General features: G+C 39.0%; 1 protein-coding gene across 6 annotated transcripts in view; it reads right to left on the bottom strand.

Moving 5' to 3' along the window:
- LOC138753363 (synaptotagmin-16-like) overlaps positions 1–12225 on the bottom strand; it is a 70574-nt gene that overhangs the window by 43009 nt on the left and 15340 nt on the right. The window lies entirely within an intron of this gene.

Raw genomic sequence — 12225 nt, forward strand, 5'->3', positions numbered from 1 at the left:
CCATGCTAACTACATTGACGTCCAAGTCATTAATATAGATGATAAACAATGGTGGACACAGCATTGATCCCTGTGACATACCAATGATCACAGGCTTTCAATCTGGGTAACAACTACCACCCTTACTCACCTAATATCAAGCCAATTCGCTATCTAATTGGCAGCTCACCCTGGATCCCATGCAATCTGACCTTCCAGGCTAGCCTACCATGTGGACTTTGTCAAAGGCCTCATAAAAGTCCATGTAGACAACATCTACGGTCCTGCTCTCAGCAACCTTCTTGGTCACCTCTTCAAAAGTGCACAAACCTATGTTGATTATCTCCAAACAGGCCCAGATTTTCCAAATGCGTGTATATCCTGTCTCAGAATCCCCTCAGTAAGCTTCCCACAACTGACGTTAAGCTCACCAGATGTTAAATTAGCATGGCTTTGTGCATGTGAAATTGTGTCTCATGAATTTGCTTGCCTTTTGAATATCAGCCACTAGTATGATTTTTTGGTGATCTATTGCTGCTGCATTTTAGTTACCGCCTCAGGTTTTACTGAACAGATCCCTTTCTGCTTCATAATCATTTCCATTTCTCTGAAATATTTTCTATTTAGAAGCTCCTGCACAAAATTATACCTCATGGAGTATCCGTCCACAGGCTATCTCTAAGGTAAAGGTTTAATGGTAAACTGAGAGTTGGGCACTTTGAGATGTTAGAAGAAATAGATCATCTCCAAAACTAATGTTGGTACCAATCTTAGAATGAAATCTCCTTTGCTTATCTTATCACCAAGCATACCCAACTACCCTTCAGCCACCACCTTCAACTGGATCTCATCCTGCAATAGTCAAGACAGCAGAGGAAAGGCCTTTCCTCATGCATTACCTGCAAGGCTAATCCTGTTGTGCTTAGGCATTGTGTTCAATATGTAAAGGATCCGGGCGCAGCACATGCAAGACTTTATTGATCACGTACAGTTTGGTTTTGGGCCACTTTAGTCATACAAGAAGACAATAGTAAGGATTGACATGTAAATAAACTACCTGAGCATTGCCTTTTTGTGAGGTTTCCTCATTGTTGGATTCACTTTAGTGGCTTGGAGCCCATTTATTGTCTCACTATTATTCCTTAAATAACACAAAATTGCTTTTACATCATTACAGTACTATTAAGATACTAGACACAGAAATACAAGACACCATTAGAAAGGCTTGAATGACTTGCATTACAGCTGCATTGACAACACCTGAATAGGGATTATTATTACCATTTATTCTATTGTCTTTCTGACAGTCCATGAAACATTTCAAAGCCATGAAGCTCCTCTACAAGTTTCACATCTATCTTCAAGTATGCAGATGTTTTCAGCTAAAATGTATTTTTACGAACCCTCATTACTCATGGTGCATGGAACACGATGCTGTCTGTGAGAATTGATCTAATTGTTAATCTAATAATGTACTTACAAAACAATTCCTAAATCCTTTGAATTCTAAATGAATGGGAATTATAATTTTAATTGTACTAAATAATATAAGCAAATAGATATTTTTGTCCCCACTGTGTTTTTAAAGATCCATCAGAATGTTCAATTTCCAAATGCTGTCTGAAGTTCGGTACAGCTGAGAAAATCTCCAAATAAATTGGCAGTTTGTGATATCCTTCAAATTCCTATGGATGTTTTAAGAGCTTTCGATGTGGTTAAGTTAAAAGGTTGGATGTGAAGCATTTGCCCACCAATATCACCAAGTTTTTAGCTTCCCTCACTCATTTTGGCCCACAGACCTCTCTATGCCTGGAATCTCATTAAACAGGTGATGTGCTGCAAAATAAAGTCGATTTGGTGAGTGGGCCCAGCGCTGAAAGTTTCACTTGTACACATGACCTCATGCATGGAATTGGACTTGCACGATGAAACTTTGACACGGCTGCTGCATACCGGGAAATTATTCCCAAATTCCCATAATGCAGTCTGTGTAAAGAGATCAGAACGGAAATGAGTGACTCATCTAATCTGAACTGCAGGCAGTCGGCAACAATGGTCTAATGAGTACGACGTAATAGGCGACGTTGACCTACATCCAGCCAACATAAGTACCGTACGTCAGGTGTTTAGTCTAAACTCGCGGCAATATCCAAACGCAGGTCGTTCTGTGTGAATGGCCACTCCAGAAGGTAAGTGCAGAAAATGACAATGCAAAAATAATCTTATTTATATGTAAAAAAAAACGTAAATGAAACCAAACTTCAGAAGACACGTCTTTAAGGCGTTTTCTTTTTAATCAGTCATATGATGAAAGCAAATTTACTCATTTATTATTCATCCCTAATTGACCCTGAACTGAAGAGGCAGTTAACAGTCATAAGTCATAAGTGTGTAAAAACGTAGGCAAGACCAGGGAAAGTTGGCAGATTTCCTTCTCTGAAGGTCATCATTGAATCAGTTGGGTTTTTAAACCACAATCCACTAGTTTCGTGCTTACCATGAAAGGACTGGGCCTTTCTTTTAAAATAAAAGCAGATTTAATTCCACAGAGGTATTCAAAGACGTGTTTTTGTATCACTGATTCAGAACTGTGACTGCTGGTCCAATAATTTAACCTGTGGACTAAGCAGAGGTCAAATTTGTACCTCTCTACACCGAAGCATGGGTTGATGAAGTAACTTTCCATAGAGCAACAAGCAGCAGGCACCATGGACAGAAACAGCATAAGTAAGTTTACCCAGAAATTCCAGAGAATCGATCTGCACGCGAGTGTTGGAGCATTGGTATTATTCAGCGACGAGAGCCATCGCACATTTCAGTTACAATCCAAGACCTTTGGCACAAATGAAATTCAGTTCTTGGACCAAGACACAGACTGGAGGTTTGGAGGATGATGGCCTGTGGCTGTTGACGGAGAATTGGATTGCATTGATGGACAAGGTAAATGATTGGAGGAGAAGTTGACAAGGGTTAGAAGGTGTGGTGAATCTCTGCCAAGCTGCCTGTCTCCCCTTGGCAAGCCTTGCTGTACTAACATTGGCTGTGCATTATCTCCTCCGTTAACGACACTCCCCTTGGGAATAAATGTGTATGCACCCATTGTCTTTCATTATTGTACCTTAAGTTTCTGCTAATAAAAGCCATGAATATTGTTTGACCGCATCGTCTACTTCATCAACTGGCACTTCAGGGGGTGATGAAGATCGGGAAAGGATTGGGATTGGGATAATGGGGATCAGTGGAAGACATTAATTCAGGATCTTCAAGGAATTGTAAGGTCAGAAGAAAGGGATAAGCTTGAGGAGGTAAAGGAGGTAACAATGGTTGGGGAAGAACAAAACCTGGTAGCCCTGGTATTACCTTAGGTTCATTTCCCAAGCAATGGTCAAAATAGAGCATGGCATGGGGAACAATATTATCTCTTGTCTAGCTAATGTGGAATCCATAGTGGACATGCCCTTGCCCATCAGAATTTGGACTAACATTAAATAGTCTGAAAATTAAAGTTATCATGTTTTAGCCTTGTGTGATGAAATAAAAGCATTATACTTTTCACCATACATATCAAAACAAAAAAAAACCTTGGATTTCTTATTTAATATAAAGCCAATATGCAATTAGTGTTTTGATAAAGCATCTGGACTTCTTTTGAAAAAAATCATAATTCAAGATACAGTTCTACTTTCATATCATTTCTTTCACCAAACTCTAATCTTCCTTTTCCTGCTCAGTCATTTTCAATCAATTAACATTCTCACTGGTGGTTTCCTTCTGAATAGATTGGGATTGTTTCTTACACTTCTTTATTCCACTCACGTTCCAATCGTACATTTTGCACCGCTTTGTGTCCACCTCATGACCACAAATACTTTTTTTTCAGCTTTGGAGGCAGACTCGACAATTTAAAGGCATTAGATAACAGTATGTTATGTCTTCCTGATTCTATTTTAATTCATGCAAATTGCTCTGTCAGTCGAGAGTTCAACTGCCAGTTACACATTGAATAACAAGTGTTTGTTTGCTTGACCACCACCTATTGCATAGGTGGAAAGTACAGCAATAAATGTTTATGCTTTGCTGTAAAGACTTTGGAACGCTGCTTTTTGCAATGGAACATGGAAGAAGTATTTCTAAAGATATTGCTAATGCCAAATATCTATTTTAATAACATAAAATCAAAATTCAGCATGTTGATGCAAAGCAATTGTTGGATCTATTGAAATGAGTGCAAAATGTTTGATGATCACTCCGGGTCAAAAACCTATTAAATTGGAGAATCCTCCAAGTTAAAATGAAAAATGTAATCAACAAAGATGGTATTCCAATAGAAAAAAAATGTATCAGGAAGACTAACTGCCAGATTTCAGTTAGTGCATCACACAGCACAATCCCAGACGGAGACTAAAATGTTGCGCTCCATTTTTAATATTTGCACTCACTATTATGTCACAAAGTCTGCTCCCTCGTACTGATTGAACAGCTTTTATTTGTCATTATTTTCCATTGCAACTTCTCTCTTTATAAAAATGCAATAATTTGAAAGCCTATTTTTCAATTTGCTCTGGAGTTGTCTGTCTGATTTTCCTACATTATAATCTACTCATAATGTGTGACCTGCGTCAGACCTGTCATTTTTATTACCGTTCTAATTATTTCTCTCATATCATTTGCAGAATTTCAGTTCCATTAATGTAGAATCTCAATTCAGTAAATATTTTCTTCCAGATTTTTTGTGATAATAATTCATAGATTTCTTTTAAGTGAGGAACCAAAATTTAAAAGCAGCACCTCAAAATCATCTGAAACTCAGAAATGAATAAAAGAGTCCATTTTAAATAGCTGGTTCAGAACCAGTCTTGACGGTGAGCCTGCTTCCTCTTGTATGAGAATCTAGACGCAAGGGAGCTGTGTTTTAAAAACAAGGGCCCCTGCTCTGAAATAGAGAGAAAGCACGTTTCCTCTCAGAAAGTCATGGTTTGTGAAACTGCTTTCCTCAAAAGGCAATGAAACCTTTGTAACTCAAAAGGTAGATAGATTCTTAATCAGCAAGGGTTGAAAGGTTATCACAAATCACCACAGGTGACAATCAGATTAGACATCACCTTATTAAATATCAGAGTGAGCACAAGAAACTGGGGGATACCTTGCTTCTAGTACTTTGTCCCCTTCATTTTAGGTGAGAGCTGATAAAATGGCAGAGTGGAAAGTTACATTGAACCATGAAGATTTTTCTTCCTGAACAGTTTTGGGTGTATTATATGGAGTATGAAAATCACCTTGAAATTTTCCTATCATGTACTGTTTTTTTTAAGATAACTTATTTTTGTGATTTCTTGTCATATTTTAAGCCTACTTTTATATTGCCCAGAAAGCCACCTGTTTTGGTCAGTCCAAGCATGCCCGGGCAGGCACTCAGTGCAGGTGCTATGCAAGTGTTGCCTTAGGCCTCAGCAGGCTTCGTCAGGATAGATGCAGACAGGCTATAAAAACAGTTCACATATACAGATGCTGTGCACAACACTGATGATTTGTCGAATGAACGCACATTGATGCACACATTCTGCCGGCAATTGCATAGCGAGCGTACTGAACAGTAGTGGTGAAGGACGAAAGTCTGCAGGGCGCGGTGATTGTAGTACAAACACACTGAAATGCTGAAGGAACTCAGTCGGTCATTTCAACGTCCATAAATATATTTGCATTTTATGGATACTGAAAAAACCAGGCTGAGTTCCTCCAGCATTTCGGTGTGTTTATACTTAACAACAACATCTATTGCCTTCAGGAAGATGGAGTACAGCAGAAATGTCTCATTAATGTCGCAACAGCTGCGATACGTTCTGTTACAGTTGTAGCAAGTATACGAGTGTCCACATCATTATGCGATTAAACATTCTAAATTCAATAAAACTTAACGTAATCTTCCTCCAATTTCCTACGTGATACAGTAAATTTGAAATTATCTGTGTTCAACTTGAAGTTGTCTTCCATAATCCCTGATTTAAACCTTTTGAAAATATTTGTTGTCTAGTGTTATTTGATAAAGGTAGGAAATTTATAGAATACATCACTGTCTACTTGATCATGTTCACACTGGTTTTGTTCCATATTACTGACCACAGACATGAGACGAACCATGTTTTTTTATATAAACAGAGACAGAGGTCATTTGGCCCATTGCATTTCTCCTAACTCACAAGGGAGAAATACCATTAGCTCCATTCCTCCCTCTCTAGTTCCCTGTAACCTTGCATCTTACTCTCTCCTACATATGCCTAGTAATTCTCCTTTAATTCTTTTCAACAAATGGCAAGATGCAATTTCCATTGACCAATCAACTTTACACATGATTTTTGGGATGTGAGAGGAAACCAGAGAACCTGGAAGAAATCCACACTTTCTCAGAGAGACCGTAGAAATTCAAGCCAGACAGCAGCCAAGGTCAGATTCAAACCCGGGTCTCTGGAGCAGTGAGGAAGCAGCATTTACTGATGCAGTGTCTTTACATCCAAATGAATACCTCTAGGTTCAAGAACAGTTCCTTTCCAACAACTATTAGGCTCTTGCTACCCTCGTCATGGACTGATCTAATACCACAAAAGGAGCATATGCACTTTTACAAGGCCACCTTTATTTCTTGCGGGAGGAGATCTGTAATTATTTATTTATTGTCTCCTTTAATTCAAATTAAGTATACTACTGTAGTCTTTTATATCAAGTACTTGTGTGTAACAAGTAAACATTTTGGTGCATATGTACATTACATAATATGTATGAAGATAAACTCGTTATTGTAATCAAAAATATTCCCTGGAGGAAGCAACAGTATTTGGCAATGCATTGTATCATACTTGCATGCCCAATTTTGTCCAGAACTCATGTGGTAGTAAGCACTGAGCTTATTTCACATGATTTAAATGCAAAAACAGGAAGAATAAGAATAATAGGGATGAATTCATGATAAAACTACCAAACAAAACAAATTTTAAAAAATATAAACTGAATATTCTGGAAAACAATTACAGATCATCCACATTTGAAAGTTTTGAAGGAAGGCCTATTCAAAGCTCTTGCCTATCTTTTCAATGAATGGAATATCCACTTAAATGGCATCTTTCCACATTATCCATAAAGCAGCATTATAATTTTGGACAGGTACTAATGCTGCAACAAAAAAAAATGAGTCAAGCCCATAGTTAAGTGATGTTTCTTAGGTGTGTGAAGTCTGTGCAGGTGAGTGAGAGGGAGATCACAATGGAAGTGAACAGCAGAGTTCAGATCAGACTTGCTGTGAAAATTATGCATATATTAGGCAAAATTAGGCAGATACCATAGCTTTATTTACATATAAAGCTATGGTTGGACAGACTGCACATTGTGATCGACAGTGAAATGACAGCACTCGCTGCTGTCCTTGAAGAAAATTATCCACTAAAGATAGGACTCGTTCATTTTAAGTCTTTTGTCTGGGATTGGATTCAGAAGTACCCATAGTGGTGTTATCGATCAAGTTACTGAGCACCTTGACACATTCTCACCGACGTCAACTAAAAAGCACAATTTTAGCTGGCATTTTAAAATCTTTAAAAAAAATTGTTGTTACCAAATCGCTTGAACTGTGAAATCGGTTTCAAACGTCAGCCAATCTCACATTTATTTTAGGGACAGAGAGGCTATGAAGCCACGGTGGTACCTATGCACACCATTAAACGCTCAATCACACCTTGGGCAACAGAGAATAATCTTTAAATTGCCAGCAGTGAGTATGGATTGTAAACATACAAGGTGTTAGCTTACTGGTTTAGTGAGATTATGTTAATGTGGGCTGCCATAGAAATTTCTTCAGAGAATAGATTTATAACAGCATGCCTGGATTTCCACAGAAACTGTAGACATGCTACTCTATAAATTGATCTTAGTTTCATGGAGTAATGACAGAAACCGTTGGCAGTTTTTTAAATAGCAAAATCCAGCCCTCACTAAAACCCTTCAGAATCCCTCTGTGAAGAATCTGTGTCACTGAATCATACAGTACGGAAATGTCATTGATTCAACTCATCCATGCTGACCAATGGGCACCCTTCCACATTAACCCCATCACCTTGCACCTGCTCCAACATCCTATACGACTAACAATTCATGTGTTTACTGAGACATTCATAAAACACATTCAGCAATCAACTTCAACCATTCTCTCAGGCAGTGAATTCCAAGTAGTTACTATTCTCTGGGTGAAGAAATCTCCCTTTGTATCTCCTTTATCTACTTCTGATAGGAAAAAAAGTTTCCTGCAGTCTTCTCTATCTATACCCATAATTTTACATACTTCAGTCATATCTTCTCTGTTGCAGGGAGAAGTGACTCAGATTCTCCAGTCTCCCCTCATAATCACACTGCTCCATCCCAGGTTAACAGCCCACTGAATCTCCTCTCCAACACTATTGCATCCTTTGCATTTCTTGGTGACCAGAACTACACACAGTACTCCAGCTCTGACCAAGGTTTCATAAAGTTGGAGCAAAAGTTCCCTATTTGTGCATTCATTGCCCCAGCCAATGAAAGTAGTATCCTATCTGCCTTCCTAACCACACAATCTGCCTGCCTTTCCACTATCAAAGATCTGAGGAGTTGTACTCCAGAGTCCCTCTGTTCATCAATACTTCCTGAGACCATGGTGGATGTCCTAGCCTCTGTAGTACTCCCAAAATGCAGCACATCACATTTGCATGGATTAAATTCCATCTGGTATTTCCCACTCCATTGCATCAAAGAATCAATATCTCTCTGCAGTCTGAGACTATCTTCCACATTCTCATCTCCTCCAATCTTTGTGTCATCCGGGAAATTAATGGTCTTGCCTTCCACAACCAAGTCATTCACGTATATGGCAAACAACAAGGGTCCCAGCACTGATCCTCATGGGACCCCACTAATCACAGAGATCCATCACAAAATCAACCCTCTATCATCATCTGATGACTTCTATTGCCAAGCCATTTTTCAGACTTGCCTTGAATCCCATGGGTTTGACTTGTTGAATCTGTCTCTCACGGGGGACCTTGTCAAGTGCTTTACTAAAGTTCTTTTTCCTTTTAGATAGTATCGTGCCACTGTTGTGGTCTTCCTTCGACTTGCCACACGCTTGAGTTTAATCAATTGCCTGCCAATGTGGAAGATTTTCAAATAGCCTCTGAATTTCTGGGGAATGTTGAGGATCTCTCCCCCACCCACAGATGGCTGTGGAGGTCAAGTCATTGGGTATAATTAAAGCATAAATTGATAGGTTCTTGATTAGTAAGGGTGTCAAAGATTACAGGGAGAAGGCAGGAGAATGAGGTTGAAAGGTGTAAGGTAAAACATCATGAGATGGGAATGTGTAAGGAGTTACCCTGTGCAGGGCTGTAACAAGAAGGGGAGGTGTCCTTGTACTCCTGTTAGGTAAAACATCATGAGATGGGAATGTGTAAGGAGTTACCCTGTGCAGGGCTGTAACAAGATGTGAATGCATCCTTGTACTTACAAGATAAGAGAGACATTGATGGATTGAGAGGCAGGAAGCTAGCAGGGAAAGGATAGCAACAGTTTTAGTCATTGGACAAGTAATGATATGATGATGTTCTAAGCACGTATCCAAGGGTATAAAAAATCACCATTTTGCTGATAACGGCAGAATGCATTCTCCGACTAACATTGTTAGTCGCAAGTGTTACAATCCGGTAATAAAGAACAAAGAACCCTGATTTCGACTCAGCCTGGTGTTTGTCTCACTCATTCATGAACAAAGCAGACCTAACAAAGGTTAGAATAAATCCGCCACGATCAAATGGTAGAGCAAGTGCGAGAACCTCACTTTCTATAAACGGAAAGGAAGCTGGTTCATGGTGACTTGACCAAAGATCAAAGAAGTATATCACTCCAAAATGTGAAAAGTGCAAAAACAAAAAAGACTGAAGTCCATCCTGTCTTTAGAACCGTGCAGCAGCAGTTTGCGACTTTATTTGTGGAAGTTATTTGTGGTGGATCTGCAGCAAGTGGTGGACCATAACAAAGACCATCACACTGGATATAACTACGGGGCACAGGTACAGAAAGAATATATGTTGAGGAACTATTGCAACTTCTCTCTTCATTATGTACAAGTTCCACCTTGACAGATTTTCCTTTTGAGTTATGATTTTAAAATTGGACTGAACTTATCAGGCATTTGTTTGCTGCTTCCATCCCAATCTCACCCTTCCATTCATACTGCATCACGGACAACTGCCATAGTTATTTCTTACTTCATCTCAGTCTCAATCCCAAAGTATGACTGGGTACCCAATTATCCATAAATAAGAGAGAATATCCATCTGTTTTAGATAAACATCCCTGGGTGAGTTCACAAGCTCTTCTGTGAATCTTAACTTCAGAAGGACAAAGTTATACATCACTGGAGACTATTTTAAAATCATCATTTCCTGGAACTTGATCATTAAATCCACCTCCCAATTTTCTTTCAATTTAAAACATGAAACAATATTGGTTTTGAGTCATTCTGATCATCTCTAAAACAAATTAGTTGAAAAGACACAAAATGGGCCACAAGTGCTGGTTTGAGACAGCAGCAAATTTACAAATGAAGCCCACGTCTCCTTAAAGCTTTCCAGCCAAGAAACAGAGATTGCATTCAGTGGCATCCAGTCTGAATCATAATCGGTCTACAGCTTGAACCACGAGGGGCTCGATGTTTGCATTGAAATGCTACTCTGGAGTGGATCAACTTTTAGTAATCATTCTGTGCTGTGTACACATAACCATCTTATAATTACCACCTGGTGGCAATGGTAACTGTCTTCTAATATGAGTACACAAAAGTTTGGACATACATATTACAATGCAGGATTATATCACTCTGTTGCACTGGATAGTTATAAAATGATATGACCAGAGGAATAGACAAAGCTTTGTCAGACCCAATATCTGACCACTTAGAGCCTCAAACAGATTAATAGCTATGCACTAATTTAAAATCTTTTGCTCAGACACTTGCTGATAATTTTCCATATCTTGATGAAGGTCTCAAGCCCGAAATGTTGGTTTTGTACTTTTACCTTTGCTATATAAAGGGGACTGCTTGACAGCTTTCTCCAGCATTGTGTGTTTTTCCTAATGATATCTTTCAGGATGCCATACAACTTAGCAGCATTTAGACCAATTTATTGCTCACCCACATACATACCTGAATAAAGCAATTACCAAGGCAACCAAAATGCACTGCTGACATGAAAAAGAATCATATTGTAAGATATAAATCTGTCTTCCACATTTTATTTTGTGCTTTTTTCTCCCCTCTATTTTCTCTCAGCCCTTAATTTTCAGAGACTTTATAGAGATATTTTTTCACTGCCAATCAAAAATAAAACATTTAAAGTTGGATATGACTGAGGATTGCGTCATTAGAATTTTCTTCCCCCAAAGGGCCCATCATTAGAGACATCCCGCTCCACCCACCCCCCCCCCCCACCCCACCATTAGACTTCTCCTTTTATCAATTGATTTGATAGGGAAGATATCAGAGCAATGGGGAGGGGGGTCCTAAACAGGTCAAGCAAGCCAGCCAGCTATCATGTCCCCGCATCTATATCCACGCCATCTTGCCAGACTGCCCTCCTATGTTTTTGCACTTTTCACAGCATTGGAGTGATATTCTTTGATCTTTGGTCAAAGTTGCAAGTCAGCATCCAGTCATATGAGGTGTTGCATTCAATGTTTCAAAGATAACATCTGGCAAACAGTGGCGCCACTAGGGATGGTGTCACCTGGTGCGATAACTCGTGGTGTTCCCCCTAAACTCTCCCCCATGGACCTCCTCTTGTGCCAGACCATACAGAATCCTTAGTAATGTTTTTTGTACCAATGTTACTGGTAAATCCCAAATACTAATTACCACAATATTGTAGTTAAAACACCAGAAAATTTGCAAAAGTAACAACTATAAAAAGAACAGCAGCGACGAAAACAACAGCACGTGCTTGTAGCGCGTGCAGACAAAACCACGTGATTCAAAACATCAGTGTAATTGCATAATGATGACAGCTCTAACTGGACCATATTAGAAGGTTCAAAAAGTAAGTTAGCAATGAGTTTTAGCCTTATAGGTACAGGTAAGCTGGGCTTACAAAAAATGCTTGTGTTGCTATAGCTAACTACAGGGATTTTTTAATAAAAAATAATAAATTTCTGCTGATACACAGCATAAAAATTCTA

The sequence above is a fragment of the Narcine bancroftii genome, chromosome 2 (genome assembly GCF_036971445.1).
Source record: "Narcine bancroftii isolate sNarBan1 chromosome 2, sNarBan1.hap1, whole genome shotgun sequence".
Classification (NCBI taxonomy): Eukaryota; Metazoa; Chordata; class Chondrichthyes; order Torpediniformes; family Narcinidae; genus Narcine; species Narcine bancroftii.